The following is an 11,276-nucleotide window of genomic DNA, read 5'->3' on the forward strand; positions in this document are numbered from 1 at the left end:
TGTGTGTGTGTGTGTGTGTGTGTGTATGGCTACTATTTAAAAGGACTTCACTCAATGAGGGTGAATATAGCTAAATCATTTTCTTGGGAGGAGCATCTCCTGGTTCCCCAAAATCTCTCCGCAGAAACTTGTGATAAGCCTGAGTGTGAAGGAATGGTGTGAGGGGAGAAACATCCAATTGCAGGAAGGTGAGAAACAAGGAGATGGAGTCTGATGGGCTCCAGAAGGTATGAGTGCAACTGGCCTACTTCAAGTCCTTGGGAGCCCGAGTCTGTCCTCCTTAGAAAGTGACTCTGCAGTGAATACGTCAGATTTCTTAGTACTTTTCCCAAAATGCCATCTTCTCTGTCACTGAACATGGCTGGGCTATCCAGGTCCCAAGTTTGAATTTTTGAAGGGAGGACAAACTTGAGAGTTCAGGGCAGTCTCCCCAGACCACAGTAACGTCAGGAAACCACACCAGTAACTGGCCTGCTCCCAGGTTTGGTGGGGAGATGAAGGGAAGTACATTTTTGCCCTTTTCACAGAGTGCCTGGAAATGAATCCCTGAAATCCTCCTAAAGCCAAAGGCAGCCCTAGAAGGTTAGAGCTACATCTTAGAAACAGATATGGGAAGACCCACCTCTCCCATGTTCTCTCAAGTAACACATCTGCCCCCATCCCAATCTACACAGTTTTGCTGACTGCAGCAAAGATCAATTTGAATTGCAGGAACTTGGGAGACTTTATGATCCTATGGGCAAAAGAGTCTCTTAGGAGACAGTATAGCTCCTCAAGCCCAATCCCAAACTAAGCATTTATAGGCCTCAACTGAGACACCTCCTCCCCAATGAAACATTTTGCACTTTTTTCCTAATTTCTGTCTCCTGTCCATATCGTAACGTTTTGCTTCATGTGACAAACCAACTACTAAAGGGGAAAATGCAACCATGGCTGTGCTGGCTGTCATTCCTGTGTTTATTCCCCTTTTATAAGACTCTCCACCTCTCTGTCCGTTAGGCTCCCACTCCCACCCCCACCCCTACCTCCACCCCACAGCATGAACTGGGATAGAAAGAGGTTCTGATGCTTGAGCCCTTGACTGAGGCCCAGCAGGCACAGTTTCTACTTTCCCAGGCAGTAGCCCTGACTGGCCTGTGAGCCCACTAGGTGCAGTCAACAATCTGGTCTCCAGAACACACAGGGGGCCTCCACCTCCCCTGGCGCCACCATCCCAGCCTCCTGACACTATCAGTTTTCCTCACTCTCCTTATGTCCCATCCCATCCCTGCAGACCAGCCCTGGTCTTGCAAAATGGAAATCAGATGTTGCCAGGGTGTCTAAAGAAAGATAGAGACTTTGTTGACTGTGGTTCCTGATTACAGAAGACCTGATTCCCTTTCAGCCTGGGTTGTTCAGTGATCTCTTGACTTCATCCATTTTCCGAGAACTTTTCCTATCTCTGACTCAACCCACTAACACCACCATTCCCCTCTAGAGCAGGCACCAGTGCCTCCCATCCCTTCCCTAAGGGAGAGCCCACCTGCCCCAGTCCCTCTAAGAGCTTATTGCTGAGGTCGTTAAAGTATGAACTTTTGACCAGGACTCCCACATGAAAGAAAATATGGATATTTACCTTTGAACTCAAGGAACAAAAACACCCAAGCAATGTAACTTCCTCCCATTGTACTTCCAACCAAGTAACTTCCTCCCATTGTACACAGGAGGAGACTGAGGGCCAGGGCAGACCAAGGTCAGACAGCACCTTGGCAGCAGAGGTGGAAAGCATCCTCGGTCCCTGGCTTCCCCACTCTGTGTGGCAGCATTCTCACTATACCGTGCTGGCAGGTACGCTTCAAGTGGGGAGACTGCCTCCAGGATGTGCACCCAAAGGGCTGCACTTACGGTGAAACTGATCTGTTCTTCTAGGTCTGGATTTCCCCTAGAGTCCTTCCACATCTCTTCCTGCTGGGAATTGTGGTGGGAGAAAACAGACAGTTTTGCTGCTGACCCCTTCCGAGGAGTTGCAGCACTGGGGACTCCTACTGAGGTCTCATTAGGGGCCCTTCACTGGGGCAGCTGGAGTGTGGGTGAGCAGGTCAGGCCTCCCGCTCTTCAGTCCGTGGGGGCATTTGTTGATTCCACAGCGACACTGGAGGAGGGGAAGCCTTCTTAGGGGGACGAGGCCTCTAGGAGGACAGCTCCTTCAAGCAGTAGCCTCCCTCTCTTTGAAGAGGTCTCACACGCTGGCTTCATCAAGGAAGCAAGGTCTGGAGGAAAATAATTGCTTAGAAATGTTTCTGGTTGGGCGCAGTGGTGCATGCCTGTAATCCCAGCACTTTGGGAGGCCCAGGTGGGCAGATCACTTGAGGTCAGGAGTTCGAGACCAGCCTGGCCAACACGACAAAACCCCGTCTCTACTAAGAATACAAAAATTAGCCAAGTGTGGTAGCACATGTCTGTAATCCAAGCTTCTAGGGAGGCCGAGGCAGGAGAATTGCTTGAACCCGGGGGGTGGAGGTTGCAGTGAGCCGAGATCATGCCACTGCACTCCAGCCTGGGTGACAGCGTGATACTCTATCTCAAAACAAAACAAAACAAAACAATGTTTCCTATCACATCTTCCATCTCCTGCCTCCTCCTCCTGTTAACCTTGAGGACTGTCACAATGGCATGACAGTGCCTCTTTTTCCATAGGAGGACATATTGCCAAGGGACAAAGCACATGGATGGGGGAGCCTATCAGGCCTATCAAGGTGAAGAGAGGCCAGTATTATCTCATTTAGAGAACAAGACTCACATTTGCTTAAATGGAGCCTGTTATCTGTCACTAAATTCAGTCTTCTGACCCATTGTCTGAGCTGCTTCCCTCACTCCAATCCAATCTGGCTGAGTTCCTGCCCACTGAACATGGTTCTTATCACACACGTCCATGTGAAGAGAGTCCACCAACAGGCTTTGTGTGAGCAACAAGGCTGTTTATTTCACCTGGGTGTAGGCGGGCTGAGTCTGAAAAAGGAGTCAGCAAAGGCTGGTGGGATTATCATTAGTTCTCATAGGTTTTGGGATAGGCGGTAGAGTTAGGAGCTATGTTTTGTGGGCAGGGGGTGGATCTCACAAAGTACATTCTCAAGGGTGGGGAGAATTACAAAGAACCTTCTGAAGGGTAGGGGAGATTACAAAGAACCTTCTTAAGGGTGGAGGAGATTACAAAGTACATTGATCAGTTAGGGTGGGGCAGAAACAAATCACAATGATGAAATGTCATCAGTTAAGGCTGCTTTCACTTCTTTTGTGGATCTTCAGTTGCTTCAGGCCATCTGGATGTATACGTGCAGGTCACAGGGGATATGATGGCTTAGCTTGGGCTCAGAGGCCTGACATTCCTGTCTTCTTATATTAATAAGAAAAACAAAACAAAATAGAGGTGAAGTGTTGGGGTGGTGAAAATGTTGGGGGGGTGGTATGGAGAGATAATGTGCGATGTTTCTCAGGGCTGCTTCGAGCGGGATCAGGGGTGGTGTGGGAACCTACAGTGGGAGAGATTCAACTGAAGAAAGATTTTGGGGTAAGGGGTGATATTGTGGGGTTGTTATAAGGAGCATTTGTCACATAGAATTATTGGTGATGGCCTGGATGTGGTTTTGTATGAATTGAGAAACCAAAGACACAAGGTCTGAGTAAGAGAAGAAGAAAAGCAGGTATTAAAGAACTAAGAATTGGGAAGACCCAGGACATCCAATTAGAGTGTCCAAGAGGGTTCAGTGTAATTACTTGCTTGGTTGTTGAGTTTTTGGGCTCTATTCTTGACAGAGTCCTTTTTGTTAAGTTGGAGGCTGAGCTTGGTGAGGTGTGTTTTTAAAAGACCATCAGTCTGTTCTACCTTTCCTGAAGACTGAGTACGGTAAGGGGTATGAAGTTTCCACTGAATATCAAGAGCCTGAGAAACTGCTTGGGTGATGTGACTAATAAAGGCCAGTCCATTATCGAACTGTGTAGAGGTAGGAATGTCAAACCGAGGAATTATGTATGACAGAAGGGAAGAAATGACTGTGATGGCCTTCTCAGACCCTGTGGGAAAGGCCTCTACCTATCCAGTGAAAGTGGTTTTTCAGTTTCCTGACTCAGGGCATTTGAGTAAAGTCAATTTGCCAGTCCTGGGTGGGGGCAAATCCCCAAGCTTGATGTGTAGGGAAGGGAGGGGGCCCAAACAATCCCTGAGGAGTAGTAGAATAGCAGATGGAACACTGAGAAGTGATTTCCTTGAGGATATATTTCCATGGTGGAAAGGAAATGAGAGGTTCTGAGAGTTGGCTAGCAGCTTGTAACCTACTTGGAAGAGGTTATGAAATGACGATAGAATAGAATGGGCCTGTGAGGCTGGAAGGAGATATTTTCCTTGGTCCAAGAACCATTTGCCTTGTGTGGGAAGAGATTGATAGGTGGAACTTTCAGTGGGAAAGTAGGTGGGAGTAACCAATAAGGAGAAAAGCTGGCTGTGAGGGACAGAAGTTTGAATGCTAGCTGCTTCTTTAGCTACCTTGTCAGCATAAGCATTGCCTTGAGCAATGGGATCTGATGCCTTTTGGTGGCCTTTGCAGTGTATGACTCCAGCTTCCTTTGGAAGTAAAGTGGCCTTGAGAAGAGTTTTTTTGTTTTTTGTTTTTTTTGTTTTGTTTTGTTTTATTAAAGAGACATTAATGATGGAAGACCCTTGCATAGTGAGGAAACCTCTTTCTGCCTATATAACAGCATGGTGGTGCAGGATATGGAAGGCATATTTACAGTCAGTATAAATATTGACACATAATTCCTTTGCAAGTGTGGGGGCTCGAGTTAAGGCAATGAGTTTGGCTTGCTGAGAGGTAGTGGAGGAGGGCAGAGCAGTAGCCTCAATGATATATATGGAAGATGTTACAGCATAGGCTGCCTAATAGCCTGTGTGGCAATTAGGCCTGGTGGAACTGCCATCAATAAACCACGTATGAACAGGGTGAGGAACAGGAAAGAAGGAAATATGCGGAAATGGAGTGAATGCCAGGTGTATCAGAGAGATACAGTCATGGGGGTCAGGTGTGGTATCAGAAATAATGTGGGAGGCCAGATTGAAGTCCGGGCCAGGAACAATAGTAACTGTGGGAGACTCAACAGAGAGTTAGTACAGCTGAAGGAGCCGGGGAGCAGAAAGTATATGTGTCAGGTGTGAGGAAGAAAATAGATTTTGGAAGTTATGAGAACTGTAGAGAGTGAGTTGAGCATAGTTTGTGAGTTTTGACAGCCTCTAAAAGTTTTAAAGAAGTGGCAGCCACCACATGCAGACATGAGGGCTATGCTAAAACAGTAAGGTCAAGTTGTTTGGACAGAAATGCTACAGGGCACGGTCCCAGTTCTTGTGTAAGAATTCTGACTGCACAGCCCTGTACTTCGGCTGTGTGTAATGAAAAGAGTTGGGATGAGTTAGGGAGAGCTAGTGTGGGAGCAGATTTTAGGGCTGCTTTTTAAGGAACAGAAAGGGGAGTGGAGAAAGGATTTAGGATTTATGGGGTCAGCTAGGTTTACCTAGAACAGAATGCGTTGTGGAGGGAGGTACCGAGGATAGGAGAGTATGTGGGTTTGGCACCATGGGGTGGATAAGCAAGACAATTTGGTTAATAAGGCACAGATCCTGAACTAACCTGTAAGACTTGTCTGGTTTTTGAATAGGTAAAATGAGGGAATTGTAAGGAGAGTTTATAGGCTTTAAAAGGCCATGCTGTAACAGGAAAGTGACAGCAGGCTTTAATCCTTATAAAGTGTGCTGTGGGATGGGATATTGGTGTTAAGTGGGGTAGGGTGATTAGGTTTTAATGGGATGGTAAGGAGTGCATGATCGGTTGCCAAGGAGGGAGTAGAGGTATCCCATACTTGTGGATTAAGGTGGGGAGATACAAGGGGAGGATGCAAAGGAAGCTTTGAACTGGGGAAAAGGGCAGCAATGAGGTGTGGCTGTAGCCCAGGAATAGTCAGGGAAACACATAATTTAATTAAAATGTCTTGACCTGACAAGGGAGCTGGGCAGGTGGGGATAGCTTAAAAGGAGTGCATAAAAGAATGTTGTCCAAGTTGGCACCAGAGTTGGGAAGTTTTAAGAGGTTTAGTAGCCTGGCTGTCAATATCCACAATGGTTATGGAGGCAAGGGAAACAGGCCCTTGAAAAGAAAGTAATGTGGAGTGGGTAGCCTCCATATTGATTAAGAAAGGGACAGACTTACCCTCCACTGTAAGAGTTACCCAAAGCATCCATGAAGGTCCAGGAGGCTTCTGAGGCGATCGGGAAGCGTCAGTCTTCAGCTGCTAAGCCAAGAAGATCTGGGAAGGAGTCAGTCAGAGAGCCTTAGGCCAGAGTTCCAGGGGCTCTGGGAGTGGCTGCCAGGCGAGTTGGACAGTCGAGTTTCCAGTGGGGTCCCACACACATGGGACACAGCTTAGGAGGAATCCCAGGCTGCAGGCATTCCTTGGCCCAGTGGCCAGATTTCTAGCACTTGAAGCAAGATCCTGGGGGAGGTGGTCCTGGAGGAACGCCTGGCCACTGTGGTTCAGACATTTTAAAGTTCTTGTGTGCTGGAGATATGGCTGGGGTTTCTCTCACAATGGAGGCAAGTAATTGCAACTCAGAAATACGTTGCTACTTGGCTGCCTCTACTCTATTATTGTACACCTTGAAGGTGAGATTAATTAGGTCCTGTTGTGGGGTTTGAGGGCCGGAATCTAATTTTTGGAGCTTTTTCTAATGTCAGGAGTGGATTAGGTGATAAAATGCATGTTGAGAATAATACAGCCTTCCTCTGGGGTCTAGGACAGTAAAATGCCTGAGGGTTGTTGCCAAACGGGCCATGAACTGGGCTGGGTTTTTATATTTGATGAAAAAGAGCCCAAATGCTAACTGATTTGGGAGAAGTCAGTTAAAGAAAAAGGAGCATTAACCTTGGCTATGCCTTCAGCTCCAGCAACCTTTTTAAGAGGAAATTGTTGGGCAGGTGGGGGAGGGCTAGTCAGGGAACGAAACTGCAAACCAGACCGGGTGTGAGGAGGGGAGGTGATAAAAGGATTATAGGGTGGGGGAGTCAAGGCTGAGGAAGAATTGGGACCTGGCTTGGCCTGGCTGGTGAGCAGCAGCCTGGGGAGAGAGGTCAGATGGGTCCGTAGAGAAGGAGGATTCAAAGGACTCAGAGATTGGGGTGGAGACTGAAGGAACAGACAGGAGAGAAAGAAGAAAGATTTGGGCTGAGTCACACTGGGAGCAGAGACTAGGGAGGGACCAATGTGTAAAAGAATGCCTGGACGTCAGGCACCTCACACCATTTGCCCATTTTTTGACAAAAATTATCTACATCTTTTAGGATAGACAAATCGAAAGTGCCATTCTCTGACCACTTGGAACTACTGTTGAGTTTGTATTAGGGCCAAGCAGTGTTGCAGAAGAAAATAAGGGATTCAAGTTTTAGGTGAGGTGTGAGTTAAAGAGGTTTTAAGTTCTTGAGAACACAGGCTAAGGGAGAAGAAGGGGGAATGGAGGGCGGAAGGTTGCCCATAGTGAACGAGGTAAGTTTAAAGAGAAAGGTAGAGACATGGAGAAGGGGGTGGTGCGATGAGCAGCCCTGGGCTGTAATGTGGGCGATGAGCAGCCCTGGGCTGTAATGTGGGTGGGCAGCCAAAGCAGGCTTCCCCACAATTGATTTGCCACCGAGGGAATGTGGGTGAATGACCAAGGCAGGTGTCCCCATGGTGATCAGACACCAATGGAGTGTGAGTGAATAATCAGGCAGGCGTCCCCACAGTGATTAAACACCAAGGGAAGACTGTCTTCACGGGTCTGTGACCAGCGCCGGAGTTTTGGGTCCACGGATAAAATGTGTCTCCTTCGTCTCTACTAGAAAGGAAAAAGAACTGGAATTGGAAGGACAGGGAGATTGAAAGGTAGAGAGAGAGGGAGATCGAAGGGTAGCAAGAGAGGCTGGAGAAGAGAATGAAAAGACCGCTTACCCGATTTGAAGTTGGTGAGATGTTCCTTGGGCTGGTTGGTCTGAGGATCCGTGGTTGTAGGTGAATCTCTTCACAGAGCGAGGGTGAGGACAGGGGACTGGTCTCCTGAAGGAGTCCCTCTGACTCGGATCTTTGGTACCAAATGTCACATACATCTGTGTGAAGAGACCACCAAACAGGCTTTGTGTGAGCAACAAGGCTGTTTATTTCCCCTGGGTGCAGGTGGGCTGCATCCAAAAAGAGAGTCAGCAAAGGGTGGTGGGATTATCACTAGTTCTTAGAGGTTTTGGGATAGGCAGTAGAGCTAGGAGCAATGGTTTGCGGGGCAGGGGGTGGATCTCACAAAGTACATTCTCAAGGGTGGGGAGAATTACAAAGAACCTTCTTAAGGGTGGTGGAGATTACAAAGTACATTGATCCATTAGGGTAGGGCAGAAACAAATCATAATGGTGGAATGTCATCCGTTAAGGCTATTTTCACTTCTTTTGTGGCTCTTCAGTTGCTTCAGGCCATCTGGATGTATACATGCAGGTCACGGGGATATGATGGCTTAGCTTGGGCTCAGAGGCCTGACAGTTCTCACTTCTCCAGAACAGCCAATGTGTTTTTTTTTGTTGTTGTTGTTTTTGAGAGCGAGACACAGAGAGATAGAGACAGACAGACAGACACACACACAGAGAAAGAAGTCCAAACAGAAAAAAGGAGAGCAGCTTCTTGTGAGCGAGCGAGAGAGAGAGACAGAGAAAGAGAGAGAAAGAGAGAGAGACAGACAGACAGAAACACACACACACACACACACACACACACACACACAGAGAGAAGTCCAAACAGAAGAAAAGAGAGGAGAGCAGCTCCTTGTGAGAGAGAGAGAGAGAGAGAGACAGAGAGAAAGAGCCAGAAAGAGAGACAGGGAGAGACACAGAGAGACAGAGAGAGAAGGAGAGAGAGATGAGAGACATCCCAAAAAAGGGAGAAAGGCAGATCTTTAACCTCTCTCTGCCTTTCTGGTTCTGCCCCAAACTCCACTCTACTTCCTCTTCTTTCTTTTTCTTTTAGCTATTTATATCTCTTATAGAGGAGCTGAAAAACAGACCTCAGCAGAGCTATGGTTGTTTTATGTGAGCAGAAGCGAGTATCCTACTTAGCACATACACATGTGAGGAAAAGTGTGGGTATCTGTGTTTCTGCACTAAGGTGTGGGGTTTGTTTTCTACAATCCAGCCCCCTCCACAAGTTGGGCCCAGGTGTTTGAGACCAGCCTGGTCAACACAGGGAGACCTCGTCCCTACTAAAAATTTAAAAAATTAGCCGAGCATGGTGGCTTGCATCTGTGGTCCCAACATTTTGGGAGACAGAAGCAAGTGGATTGCTAGAGCCCAGAAGTTCAAGACCAGCCTGGCCAACACAGGGAGACCTCGTCCCTACTAAAAATTTAAAAAATTAGCCGGGCATGGTGGCTCGCACCTGTGGTCCCAGTTACTCAAGACCAGCCTGCACAGTCCAGTGAGACCTTGTTTCTACTAAAAAAAAAAAAATTAAATTAGCTGGGTGTGGTGGTACATGCCTCTAGTCCCAACTACTCAGAAGGCTGAGGTGGGAGGATGGCTTGAGCCCAAAAGAGTGAAGCTGCAGTGAGCCACGATCAAACCACTGCATTCCAGCCTGGGCAACAGAATGAGACCTTGTCTCAAAAAAAAAATAATAATAATAATTAAAATAAATAAATAAATAAATAATCCGTCCTATATATTCCAAGTCAACATATATCCATATTACTCTCAATGGCTCCATAGTATTTCATGTTATGGATATATCATAATTTTTTAAACAAATTCTGTATTTGGGGACATTTATAAGATTTACAACTTTTTACATGTACACTGCCTTCAATAAAAACTCTTCTATGTTTGCTTTTTATACTCTTGTGTCATAGGGCAGATTCTCTACGAAAATAAACACTGAGATTAAGATGTGCATTGAAGATGTTTACTGCAGGACTAGCGCAGGCCTCATGCCTGTAATCCCAGCACTTTGGGAGGCTGAGGCTGGAGAATCACCAGGTCAGGAGATCGAGACCATCCTGGCTAACACGGTGAAACCCCATCTCTACTAAAAATACAAAAAAAATTAGCTGGGCGTGGTGGCGGATGCCTGTAGTCCCAGCTACTCAGCCTGAGACAGGAGGGAGAATGACGTGAACCCAGGAGGCGGAGCTTACAGTGAGCCGACGTTGCGCCACTGCACTCCAGCCTGGGCGACAGAGCGAGACTCTGTCTTTAAAAAAAAAAAAAAAGAAAATGTTCACTGCAGAGCAATCTTGGGGCACTACCTGCAGAGGGAGTGAAGGAAGCAAGATCGGGCAGAAGGAGAGGTAGAATTTTGATGCAGTCACAACAAAGGCCTTGGCCAATCCCATAGGTATTCTAGCTTTCTTTAGAGCTCGATTGACCTTTAGAGTTGTTCTGAATTAAGGTAAAGGGACCAAGCCCCTATATCCCCTTACTATTTATTAGATGTTGACTGTCGTCGGGGAGGAGAACTTACTTTCAGCAGACTGGTTCTCTGTCACTGTTACAGTCTTGCCAATGCACCACAATGTAGCAGTCTCTCGCTGCCCAAGGTATCATCCTGAGTTCTTTGTCTCACGACCAAGAAAGTTAAGGATGCTGGACACCAAGGGTGAGTTTGGAGTGAAAGTTTAATAAGTGAAAGAAGAAAGAACCCAGAAGAGGATTGTTGTTTTTACAGTTGAATGCAAAGGCTTTTATAGGAAACCCATGGGGGTTACAAGCCTCCTTTGCATGAAAGGTGAATTTATCATAGCCCCACCCTGTCTTCCTAATGCGCATGTGGGCCCCTTATTGCACATGTGTCAGGGGACAGAATTTTCCATTGCAGGCATATATGAGCAAGTCACCTGTGTAGCCCTTCTTATGTCTGTGGTCATGTCTTAGGCAAGCCCCTATGCAAATTCCCTTATCTGTGCCTGCAGGTTGTTGTTTTGTTTGAAAGGATTAAACCAAGGACCCACCCTAACTGCCTGCCTGATCAGGCTTTTTCTTTTCTCCTCTGTCACTACAAAGGCTATTTATTCCCAGAGAGAGACTCAGCTGAGAGCTAGCTGTTCATCACCATCACTAGTCAGTGGAGGGAATGAGTGCTGTGTTCCTAAAGTAGGGGAACTGGGACATGCACCACTGCATCTACTACACCTTGCCCAATTACTTCCTTGTCATACATTCCTAGATGTGTTTAGAGAACATGGACTTTTGAT

The sequence above is a fragment of the Mandrillus leucophaeus genome, unplaced genomic scaffold (assembly GCF_000951045.1).
Source record: "Mandrillus leucophaeus isolate KB7577 unplaced genomic scaffold, Mleu.le_1.0 Scaffold163, whole genome shotgun sequence".
Taxonomy (NCBI): Eukaryota; Metazoa; Chordata; class Mammalia; order Primates; family Cercopithecidae; genus Mandrillus; species Mandrillus leucophaeus.